Genomic DNA, 12,778 nt, shown 5'->3' with positions numbered 1-12,778 from the left:
ACAGTCGACATGGGCTTGAATTTACAACCCAGAGATCAAGAGTTGCTCCACTGACTGAGCCAGCCAGGCGCCCCTATTTATCATCTTTTAAAGTGCATTTTTAATAGAAAATGGGTAATAGATTATATCAAGACATTTTTAAGTTGTGGAGTTTTAGAACTGGAAGGGATTTTAGAAAATTTAAGAAGGCAAAATTAAATCTTGAGTGATTTTAAAACTAACCTAGCATTACATAACTAGTTAATAACAGAGTCAAGCCTACATTTTGACTCTTTATTCCCATCTTAGTAATCTTTCCAGTACACCATAGAGCCATTATATTACTTATACAATAATAATAATAATAATAAATAATTCTTTGCTTATGAACATCTAGCCTCAAATAAAAATACTAAGCTGCTGAGATATTCAATTTCTCTATAAATAGACCAACCTAGCTTTGATAATGCATATAAAAATCCATTTAAATATATATATATATATATTCTAAATTTTAGTCTACTCAGCAAAGATGCAGACCTTAAAGAAGGCTGACATATGGAAGCTGTTAGCATGAGATTAAAAGCTGCCAACAACCTTCAATCATTACTCACAGTAAGTCCCAACAAGTAATGGGATGATCAGCTGGGCCTGTGCTGCCCCGGGTACACCAAGAATACTCGCGCAGAAAGGGAGTTGCTGCCACGTCCGTTCTCCGGAGGCTGAAGGACTGTCAGCTGAAGCCTGAGCTCCTCTGCTGGATTGAGGAGAGGCAGACCATCTTGAAAGACAGAAACTACATTGTGGGATAAAAGGAATTCACAGAGGATCTGGAATGGACAGTGGGGCCATGGAATGCCAGATTCTGACAACTTAGGTTTGAAATAGCTGACCAGATTAGCCAGCAGAGATTAGATATTGAAAACACTCAGTACTGGTTGGAGTACTTGTGGGGGCTTCACAGTGCTGGTGTGCATGAAAACTGGTACGTTTTTGGAAAGCAATTAGGCAGTATCCTGCGTATCAATAACTGCAAACATAAAGATGTTGCATAATTTTGATATAATGTTGAGCATGTGGTGATACATACAGGTGAGTTCATTATACCAGTCTCTCTATTTTGGGGTACAGTTGGAATTTTTCACAAAATTTTAGGAAACGTATATAGGATTTGGCTCAGGAATTCTAATTTTTATTGATCCATTTTAAGGAAATATCATATATAAAAGATTAATGACCATTTATTATAAAGTAGTAAAAAAATTGGAAGCAATCCAAATTTCTAACAACTGGAGAATGGGTGAATACATTATAATATGTCCATACAATAAAAATGCAAAGGAACCATTAAGATCATATTTTGAAAGATATTTAATAAAAAGAGAAAATACTCAAAACACAAAATCAAATAATAGAGAACAGTACAGTATGTGTGTCTGTGTGTCATTTAGAGAAGACTGAAGAAGATGCACTAAAACCAAGGTGTTCTCAGTGATTATGTTTGTCCTTTATTTTCTGGATTTTCCGAAGTTTCTCTAATACGCATGTAGAAACTTAAAATTAAAGACTTTTTTCTTATTATAAAATCAATACATGCTAACTTAACAATAGAAAGTATGGAGAAAAAGAAAATATTGAAACGTCTATACTTAGAAAAAATAATAACAAAATAGAAAACAGAACAAACAAAAAACTTCATGTTACTTGCAGATACTTCTGATAATGAAGGGTATCTGTCTTAATCAGCACTGAAGTCCAGAAGGCTAAACTGCACCCAGAGCATACATCTGAGTAAGCAGATTAATGGTTAATGCCATCAGGGAGATGGGGGATAAGAGATAGACCCTCGGACTGGATGTTTGAGGTTGAGAGAAGGTGGTAATTGAGAGTGAATTTTTTCAGGAGCAACTGTGTTGGTGTGAGGCTGAGAGAGGCAACAATAGGCAAAGAAAGGACTTAAAAGATTCTTGCTCTGCATTCAGAATGCACTCTCTACGCTGGGGTGCATATTTCTCCACTTAAGAAATGAAGAGTGAAGAGATTATTGTGCTAATAATTACTGTGTGATTTCCCAACTGTGTGTCTCCTAATAAGAGAACAAGTTGAGAATGAGCCAAGTGAGGCCCAACACAATTTATTTCAGTTATATGGTCACCCTCAAGTTTAAGACCTTGGTTATCCCAGATATGCAACCACAGGCTCTAGAAACCTGACCTGAAAACCCTAGTTTAGACCAGTGTTTGCCAACTTTTTTCCCTCATGCAACGCGTAGGAAAGATGACATTCCCATATGGAACATATTCCCATGGTGCACCTAGGGTTAAGAGACATGTCTCTAATTCTCTCCAAACTAAGAAGGCAATGCTAATGAGTGTAATGTTATTATAAAGAAATCCTTGACTGTACTGTGATCTTTATTTGAAAATAGTGATTAATTCACAAATGATGGTTGTCTTTAACAAGCTCATCCTTAGGGTAGGTAGGGTAGCCACCGCCGGTCTCACGCTTGGAGGGAGGGCCATGTAGGTATTACACCTATTCCTACTTTCTGAATATAATTAAAATCGCTTTCAAAATTTCTGCCTTTAATGATATCCCAAGAGGTTTATGAAACTTGCTGACCATGCAGCCTCCTTTCAAGTGAGATTAGCTTGGACAGGTAGGACAGGCTGAGTTGCCGGGGTTCCACACCCATCTGGGAGAGGCCTTGCTCTTTGACTTTTCTCAGAATCAAATTATGAATAACGTCACTTGAAAGAGGCCTGCTCTTTTATCTTAAATAAGCCCTTTTACCTTGAAATTAAAATGGGGGGTCAGAGTAGGGGCGCCTGAGTGGCGCAGTCGGTTAAGCGTCCGACTTCAGCCAGGTCACGATCTCGCCCCGCGTCAGGCTCTGGGCTGATGGCTCAGAGCCTGGAGCCTGTTTCCGATTCTGTGTCTCCCTCTCTCTCTGCCCCTCCCCCGTTCATGCTCTGTCTCTCTCTGTCCCAAAAATAAATAAACGTTGAAAAAAATATATTAAAAAAAAATAAAATGGGGGGTCAGAGTAAACTAAGAATGATGACTGATGATATTTATTCATTAATTAACCAATTATACATTTCAACATTTACTGTATGCAGGCACTGTTCTAGACTCTAGGGATTCAGCAATGAAAGAAGACAGACAAGATTGATCCCTACTTTCATGAGGCTTTCATTCTAGTGGGTGGAGACATCAGACATGAAACAAAATTGGAAGCACTGTTAGTTTATTTGGGTCCTCATTCAATTCATTTATTTAGCTAACATGTACCAAAAATATCTAACATGTGCCAGGCATTCTAGATGCTTTCACATAAATCTCATTTAATTTTTGCATTAACTCTGCACAAAAGTATATTATTATTTCCTTTGTTCAGACGCATAAATAGCACAGCTCATTGTAATAGCAAAAGAGAGGAAGCAATCAATATGTGCAATATAGGAGACTTGTTAAGTAAATTATAGCAATCTGTGCAATAAAATACTATATTATGTAGCTATTTTTTTTTATGTAGCTATTCTAAAGATCTCCATGTGCTGATACGGAAAGTTGCCCAAAATACAGTGTCAACTTAAAAAAAAAAAAAAAAAAAGAAAAATGCAGAACAGGATTTAAAATCAGCTCTTGTTTATGTTTTCTTCAAAAAAAGAAAAAAGATATTCATACCCCTATGTTTGTACATGGAAAGTATATGAGAGACCACATAAATAATTCAATAGTGATTCTAGGGAAGGGGAATGGTGATTTAAGATGAGAGGAATACTTACTTTTAATTGTATATCCATCCTTTGACAGTTTGAAATGTTAACCATATGCATTAATTATTTTTTCAGTTAAAGTTGCTCATGTTTTCTTAGAAGAATGTTGATTGACCTTCTGAAAACTTCAGGGAAATGATTGGCTTGTGTTTAAGGTCATGGGAATTTAATTTCGAGGTCTTTAATTTAGGAAAGAAGATAGGTAAATGTCATGTAAAGGAAAAATATATTAACTTGTATGCTTCAAGGTAACTGTGTGCACCTATACCTGTGCTTGTTGAAAAGAACTGGTGGGGTTTCCTGAGCAGAAACTGAGGGGCCCAAGGTAAAGGATTAGACACGATTTAAGGGAAAAAGAAAAGAGGATTTAGAAAAGGTGCTAATGTTTCATTCTTTGTATTCATAGTACCTGGTATAGTGCTTGGCGCTAGGGGATGATGTTTGTGAAAGCACATGAGATTATCTGAGGATGTTAGGGGTGAGGATGCAATGGCAGGGGATTGAAGTTAAAGCAGTTTCTGGGGTTCATGATATGGTTTGATCATCTCAGCCAGATGAAGATGCAAGGGAAAATGTGGTTCAGAATATAAATTACTCAGTTCCTTCTCATCCCCAGTAGAAGGCATATCCCCCAAGTCTGCTGATTTGGAAAATCCTTAGTTTTTGCAAGGACTGAATTCCTTTGCTTGTTATTTATCAGCATTCTGCTGACAAGCCTTGTTCCTTCTCTGTCCTTAGCTCCTTTTTTGTTTTCTTGTTAAAAGATCTATTAAAAAAAAAAAAAAGCAGTTCAGTAGCTCAACTCTTTCAAAATCTCATTTCATCTCATTTGTCATTTATTAATGGGCCTATTTTCTCTCCAGTATTTCTTATCCCTCAGATATATTTGAGGAAATTCTTTTTTAAATCCCTGGGGCTATTATTATATCACTAGTTCTTTTTACCGCCTTTTTAAACATCAGACTCAGACTTTAATCACTCTATATATTACTCCCCCCCCCCTTTCCCACTTTTCTTTTTCAAAGTACTTTTTTTTCTCTTCTAAATCTAGTATTCTGAAAATCCCTAGTGAGTCCAAGCTGGATGTATTTTTGTTTTGAGAAATTTATCAGATGAATTACAACTTATTACTGCTTGCCTCTAGGTTATTTAAGGATAGTCTGGTCTTTTTTTAGCTAACAATTTCCTATATCTTCTATCAATAGGAAACAGAAACATGCAGCTCATTTTGTGGTCATTTAATATTTTCCCCTAATTTTGCTTTGATATCAGTTTCTTAACTTTTAAAAACAGGTTTATTAGGAATCCATTTTTAATAAACCCTGACATCCTAAACATGTCTTTTGACTGAATCCCATTTTAAAGGCCATTTTAATGTTCTTTTGCATTTCAATATTCACTTGATGCTATTGGACAGCAGAATCAAGGCAAGGAAAAACGCTTTGCTATCAGAAGGACAGTGGAAAGAGCAAACCTTAGGTTCAGAAGTAGGAATCCACTTTTATGATGTCTTTCTTTTCTCTCTTCCTTCCTCCCTCTTTCTTTCTCTCTTTCTTTCTTTCTTTCTTTCTTTCTTTCTTTCTTTCTTTCTTCTTTCTTTCTGTCTTTTCTTCTTTTTTTCTTTGATTCAGACTTTGCCTATCTCACTTTCCCCAACTAGAATCAATCATCTCCTCCTCTCTTCTTATCTAATATCGAAAAAGACACATAAGACATTTTGCAAAACGCTATGAATGCCCGTGAAAAAGGGCATTATGTAAATGTCCAGTATTATTATGCTGGAATCTTGCCATTATGCTGTTTGCAAAAGAATAAGATTTAGAATAATATTCTCCTTTCAACCTTCAGTCCAGGGAGGTTCAGTTACCAAAATACCAGAAGAATGAGCCTACATGGTAGGCTCACAGCAAAGATCCAAACACTGAATTTATGCCTTTTTATTAATGATGATTGCTGTCATTATGTTCAACCTCTTGTGGCAGTCATGGTAATGGAGGGAATTGAGGGCAAGATGAGTTGCCTTTGCTTATTTTGCTCATGAGGAGGGAAAAGACAACAAAGGAGTGGGTCCTGGCTGTAGTCCGAATGAGCCAAACAGCTCAGTTTACATGTGTGTGTGTGGGGGGGGGGGGGGGGGGAAAAGATGTTGCATAATGGGAATGAAGTTTGTGTAAATATTGACATTGTGTATATAAGGGAAAATACTGCCTTAGGAGGCACTAGAAGGTACAAGGCTGTGTTAGACATTCCTAGATGTAAAGGAGTTACCATCCTAAACTGGGCAATTTAAGGGCACACCCATAAAACCCAGTCAATCTCATAACAGCTCTTGCTTCCTGGCTACCCCAGTCTGTAGTCTCTGCCCTGAGACCTACTCCATTACTTTGCATTTGCAGTCAACCATTCTATTCGGAGCCCCTGTGTGTAAGACTAGGTGTTCCTCAGAACAACGGGCAACTAACTTGCTGTAAGTGTGCAAAAGATTGGTTCTCAAAGTTTCATAGAAAAGATGACTTTTGGATGGGAGGTCTTAAGGGATGAGTAGGGGCTCACAAACTCAAGTGCCTTGGGACAGTTAACACAAATATGTGACGTAGGCTAGAGAAGTGCTAAACTGCTTGTGTTGCTGGCTAAGAATAATATGTGCTTCAGTATCTATTATAGGCCCAATGAAATAACCAAAAGCAGCACATATCCAGAGCCCTAGAGAAATCCTAGGCCACTGGTTTGAGACCCCGATTTACATAGATGGAGGATGGGTAGTGAGGCACTACAGAGTGAAAGAGTAAATATGAAAAAAAGAAAAAACAAAACACCATCACATGCACATTATCTAAGAACTCTACTGGCATTGATGAATTTATCACAGGGATTGATAATATTTCAGAAGCAAAGGTATAAGAAATGACCTCTATTCTTTTGAAAAGATAAAACTGGTAGAGAAAGATCTAGTAGCCCAGAGTAAGCAAAGGACATTTTAAAGTTCAAGGGTTTAGAGATACCCCATAAATATTTCACTATTTATGCTAACACATTCTTTAAAATGCAGGTGTCAGTCAGAAAATTTTAGATTAGATTACCTCGTATGACCTAGCTGAGATTAACCCCCCAAAACAGAATAGAAGATTATATATGCAGAGAGAGGGGGGAAATTTAGAGTTTGAGGCTTGGGTAAAGTCAGAATTGTAGGTGGGTGTGATGCTCTGGCAGGCTGAAGGCAGCTGAGGAACCCTGCAGGCATGGGGGTGGGTACTGCAGGAGAGGGAGGAGGAAAGCTTTGTCTACTGTGCAATTTTGCCTAGGGCAGCTAATTGCTTGTGCCCAGAAAATTGCCTCTGGAAGCCTTGGGCAATATGAAGTCGGTTTTCCCTGATGCCTAGTTTATCAGGTTAAGTTGAAATTTGGTAGAGAGGAGAGGAGGGGAATGATGAGCTGAAAGAACTCCTGAGCTGAAAGAAACCTCAAAGGTCACCAAGTTTTTCAAAAAGTGTCTATACTGACAAAAGAGGGAACTCGAACCTCCGGAAGTAGTACCTCCACCAAAAAAGCAACCCACCACTAGTGGCAATATTTTTAGGTACTGAAAGGGGAAGGGGAAGGGGGGACTTCACTTGATAATTAGTTCCAGGATTCACCCCGGTATGAAGAATATATGAAGTAAGGGGAAGGATCTAACATTCATTGAGTCTTTATCATGTGCCCATGCTTTGTACTGGATACATAATATTTATTACCTCACTTAATTTTCATAGCAATTGTGGAACAAGTTACCATCATCATTTAATACAGGATTAATAATTCTGAGATTAACAAATTTTCCCATGGTTGTTTAGCCAGTAAGAGGTAGAGTTAGAATTTGAATCCAGGTATGTTTGACTAGGCCATCCTGCCTCTTTTCCACAGATGGAAATTAAATGCTATGTACTGTGATAGGTGATTTAGGGATATAAATCAATAGGGATATAAATAAATAGTTTATCCTTGTCTCTTAGAGTTGATAACCTAAAGAAGGAAAACCCTGAATTAATTAACTGGTCATTTGAGCTTTCTATTCAGTGTCCCAATCTATAAGAAGTGGAGGAGATCACTCACAGCCACATAGATGGCAAGATACTCTCAGTGTTCGTATAATTAAAAAAAAAAAAAAAAAAAGGTGAGGTGCCACAAATGGCCAAAATCCTTTTTATTAATCTGCATAGCTTTGCATGGCATATAGAATAATGTTCCCAAACTGTCCTAAGATATTAATAGGCTCAGCAAAAACAAAACAAAACAAAACCCTAAAGCCTGGTGTTAGCAATATTTCTTCAAAAATGCATTTCAAAAATAAATGTAAGGAAAATACTGAGTACATTTATGTTCTTCTTATTGTGCAGTATCTGTCTATAAGAAATGGTGGACAATCCTAAGAACAAAGGAAGTTGCATATGTCACCTGAAGGGTTACTGACAAGGTGCTCAATTTATTCGTTAATACGGAGTCAAAATTGACTATTTACCAATGTAATGTAAACATTAATACATGTTGACTCTTTCATGATCTTCAGCCTATATAATGCATATTTGTGATATGGATAAAATTTTGCTTCAGTCTAACAGAAGTTACATTTTCTTTGAAACCATATTTTACTGTCTGCTTTAATCCAGATGCCTATTATATTTTATGAGTTTGTGGTGATTTTTCATCATCACGTTATAATGAGATCAAATCTGTTTGGGAGATAGTAATCAAGTACTTGCTGCCAAGTCGATAACCACGTTCTGATTCCCAAGTTTCCCAACGGGTACGCTGGTCTTCTTGATTTGGTTTTCTACTTTTGAACTTTTTCTACTTCATTAGACAGATTTATAGTGTCCAATGCACATAGATCCACAGTATTAAGTACACACAAACTTAACACTTTGCTTACCCATATAATGACAAAAAACATATTATCAGAATCACTAAAATAGCACATTTTATGTTACATGTTACATGTATTTCACATGTATTGTAATTAAAAATAAAACATATCAGAGGTCACAATGGGACATAAGTAAGAATATAAACTCATGCATTGCAAAAAATAGTATCTTTGGTGTCATAATTTTACATAAAATAGAAAATAATATTTTATTTGTGTGAAACAAACCGTATAAATTGGAGTTAATTGTCCCATAAAATCTAAACCAGAAATATATTCATGAGAATATTTACATAGAATTAGGTAAAAAGCTGGACCACAATTTCCAGGAGGATATTGCTCACTGGTATTCCTCAGCACTTGGCATAGTGCCTGGCACTTAGTATGCATTCAACAAATATTTGTTGAATGGATAAAAAGATTATTTCAGCTCTGGGCCTCTTTTCTTAGTTGCCCATTTAACCTGTTTACTCTCTAGAGCAAGTTACATAATTTATACTTAATGTTTCCGGGTTCCCAGTTCCTTTCGAACATAAATTGAACCAGTGTGATTATAAAACTTGGTAAATTGCAGATTAAAAACAAACAACATAAAAACCTATTGCTGTAACTAATAAATCTGAGTAAAAACAATTGTTTAAAAAAATTTTTTTTTAATGTTTATTTATTTTTGAGACAGTGTGAGTGGGAGAGGAGCAGAGAGAGGGAGACACAGAATCTGAAGCAGGCTCCAGGCTCTGAGCTGTCAGCACAGAGCCCGACATGGGGCTCAAACTCATGGACCGTGAGATCATGACCTGGGCTGAAGTTGGACGCTTACCAACTGAGCCACCCAGGCACCCCAAAAACAATTGTTTAAAAATAGTTTTAGGTTTTAAAAATAGTTTTAGGTTTTATTTAAAAATCATTTATATACCTTTATTTCCATATGAGGATGAACCATATGAAACTGTCTTTTGTCAAAATTGGCAATTTCATATGGTTTGATCTTAGTTTTTAAAATTTGATCTTAGTAATTTATATTTTTTTATAAAGTTTATTTATCTATTTTGAGAGGCAGAGAGAACATGAGCTGGGGAAGGGCAGAGAGAGAGGGAGAGAGAGAATCCCAAGTGGGTGGCGCTCTGTCAGCACAGAGCCTGATGCGGGGCTTGAATTCTTGAACCATGAGATCATGACCTGAGCCAAAACTGACTCAGACACTTAACCAACTGAGCCACCCAGGTGCCCTAGTAATTTACAAATTACTGGCTAGTTTATGCCTACAGTTTCAAGTGATGGAAACATTGAACTTTGGAAAAAATGCAGTGTTCATTGAAAGGGCTCTTCTTTGCTTCCAAATGCCAGGGACTGAAAGTGATCTCAAAAATTGGAACAAATATTACAGCATCTTCATTAAAATACGTGAAGCTGACACTTTTACTACTAAATTTTATGGTTAATCACAAATCTCCTACCACAGACTGTGGAATGAGCATCTGAATGTATTGTAAGAAGATTTAATGACCTTAAATATTGATTACCTTAACACGTAGCAGTCCCTTCCATTTCTGAAGTTAAAACAAGCACTCTCAATTATTATGGTTAAAAAAAGGATGAGAAATTCATGTATTTCATAATTAAAAGTATCATAATAAAGTGGACCTATAATTTGTTTTCAAAAATATTGCCAATAATGATAAAAGACAGGGAAATTAATTTTGATCATTCATTATTTAAATAATTTTAAGTCTCTAAGTGATCATAATGATTTGAATGGTCTAGGTCAGGGCTAGGACAATGGCCCCAGAGCCAAAGCAGCGACATGGGCAAAGTCTTACCCAGGAAATAGAACAATGCTTTGCTTCTGTTGTCATCCATGACTCCTTTAGCTACCTGTGGACACTGTCACGAGAGAAACCCCCAAGTAAAAACCTATAAAACTGAGAGGTATAAAGGGGAGAATTAGGAGCACCTGGGTGGCTCAGTCAGTTAAGCATCCGACTTCAGCTTAGGTCATGATCTCATGGTTTGTGTGTTTGATCCCCATATCATGCTCTGTGCTGATAGCCTAGAGCCTGCTTCGGATTCTGTGTCTCCCTCTTTCTCTGCCCTCCCCTGTTCATGCTCTGTCTCTCTCCTTGTCTCTGTCGCTCTCTCAAAAACAAATAAACATTAAAAAAAGGGAGGAGAGGGGCCCCTGGGTGGCGCAGTTGGTTAAGCGTCCGACTTCAGCCAGGTCACGATCTCGCGGTCCGTGAGTTCGAGCCCCGCGTCGGGCTCTGGGCTGATGGCTCAGAGCCTGGAGCCTGTTTCTGATTCTGTATCTCCCTCTTTCTCTGCCCCTCCCCCGTTCATGCTCTGTCTCTCTCTGTCCCCCCAAAATAAATAAACGTTAAAAAAAATTTAAAAAAAATAAAAAATAAAAAAAGGGAGGAGAATTAGACAGGTGCAGAGTGCTATTACCACCTTCGAGTTATAAGCCAATGCATCTCCTTTCTTCTCCCAGCCTCTGTTTAGCAAGAGAAGGGTTAGGCTAAGTTTACATGAGAATGGCTGGTTATCCAGACTTGCTAGTAGACCATTCCAATGTTAGTGGGAGGAGTATGTGAGGCACTACATTTTGGTGACCACAAAACTTTCCAGACATTGTCTATGCTTATATTTATTTCTACACTAAAAACAATAGTACCAGATAATACTTGCTGCATTATAGCTTGCTTTCTAAAAATTAAAAAGTATGTATGTTACGAACTCCATTCCTGTCATTCACTATTTTTATACAATATTCTTTTTAGAGTTGCTTAAAATTCTGTTGTGTGTGTGGTACTCCACAGTATGTCCACACAATCCTCTGTTGTTGTTCACTGTTTTTCTGAATTCATTTCTTCACTGGTATTAACAACATGGCAGCTAAATCTGAGCATAAATTCTTAATTCTTTTTCAGGGGAAATTTAGCAAATTCTAGAAGTGGAATTTCCTGGTTGACGATAGGGATTTTGAATAATTTTCCAGAGGGAACAACAGTTAGCTCCCAAGAGCAGAGATAAGGAAGAGAGAAAAGTCAGGCCGTAGGGAGAACCCTCTCATACTGGGGGAGCTTCTGAACGGAGTCTAGATGAACTCGTTTAGAAATACAGAACACATATTTGCGACCTCACACTTAGACAATTAATTCAAGCTCAGGCCAGAAAGACAGGGTGAGACAATTGAAAATTGTATTTATTATGTGCCAAGCAGTGCTATAAGCAATTTCTGTGTGTTATCTCACTCTATTCCTACCATAACTCAGAGAAGTAGGTAAGAATAGAGGCAAGAGAAGTTAAATGACTTTCCCAGGGTCTCATATCTAGTATGTGGCAGAGCACAGAACCTTGTATGCCTTTAACAACTGTGCATTCTTGCTTCCTGTCCAATATGCTGGCAGCTTAGGCAGACAAGCTAGGAAAGTCCCCAAATAAAAGTCCACGATGCACACTACATCTTTCTAAAATCTCCTACTTTTCTCTTTTTCAGAAGTTAGAATTCTCCACCAATGCCACATTCTCTTTTGGTAGTAAGTACAATGATGATAAACTTAAATATTTTAGTATTTGTCACTAGTCATGCAATAAGTCATTTAAAAAATTGATCTATATTAATTATAAGTGCATCAACCATTGCTGCAGTTTAATTATTAAATTCTGATAGTTGGTATAAATAACCAATTCTTTTTGTATGATTGTACTTGATCAGGACATTGCAGAATTCTCATTGGATGTATTCTTTATATTCCAATTACATTGAAAGTCAATTAGGGATACACAGACACAACAAGGAAGATACAGTAATTGTCCTTTCCAGGAAGTAATGCTGGTTAGGTTTTGATTTTCACACAGTACATATTGTTTTTATTTTTTTTTAATGTTTATTTTATTTCTGAGAGGGGGGGGGTGGGGAGGGGTAGAGAAAGAGGGAGACACAGAATCTGAAGTAGGCTCCAGGCTCTGATCCATCAGCACAGAACCTGATGAGGGGCTCGAACTCACGAACCCCGAGATCATGACCTGAGCCAAAGTTGGACGCTTAACCAACTGAGCCACCCAGGTGCCCCCATACATATTTTATTCTAAATAAATATCTGAAAACGTCCAA

Source organism: Herpailurus yagouaroundi, unplaced genomic scaffold (assembly GCF_014898765.1).
Source record: "Herpailurus yagouaroundi ecotype Mexico unplaced genomic scaffold, PumYag 141, whole genome shotgun sequence".
In the NCBI taxonomy this organism is placed as follows: Eukaryota; Metazoa; Chordata; class Mammalia; order Carnivora; family Felidae; genus Herpailurus; species Herpailurus yagouaroundi.
This window is presented reverse-complemented; position numbering follows the sequence as displayed.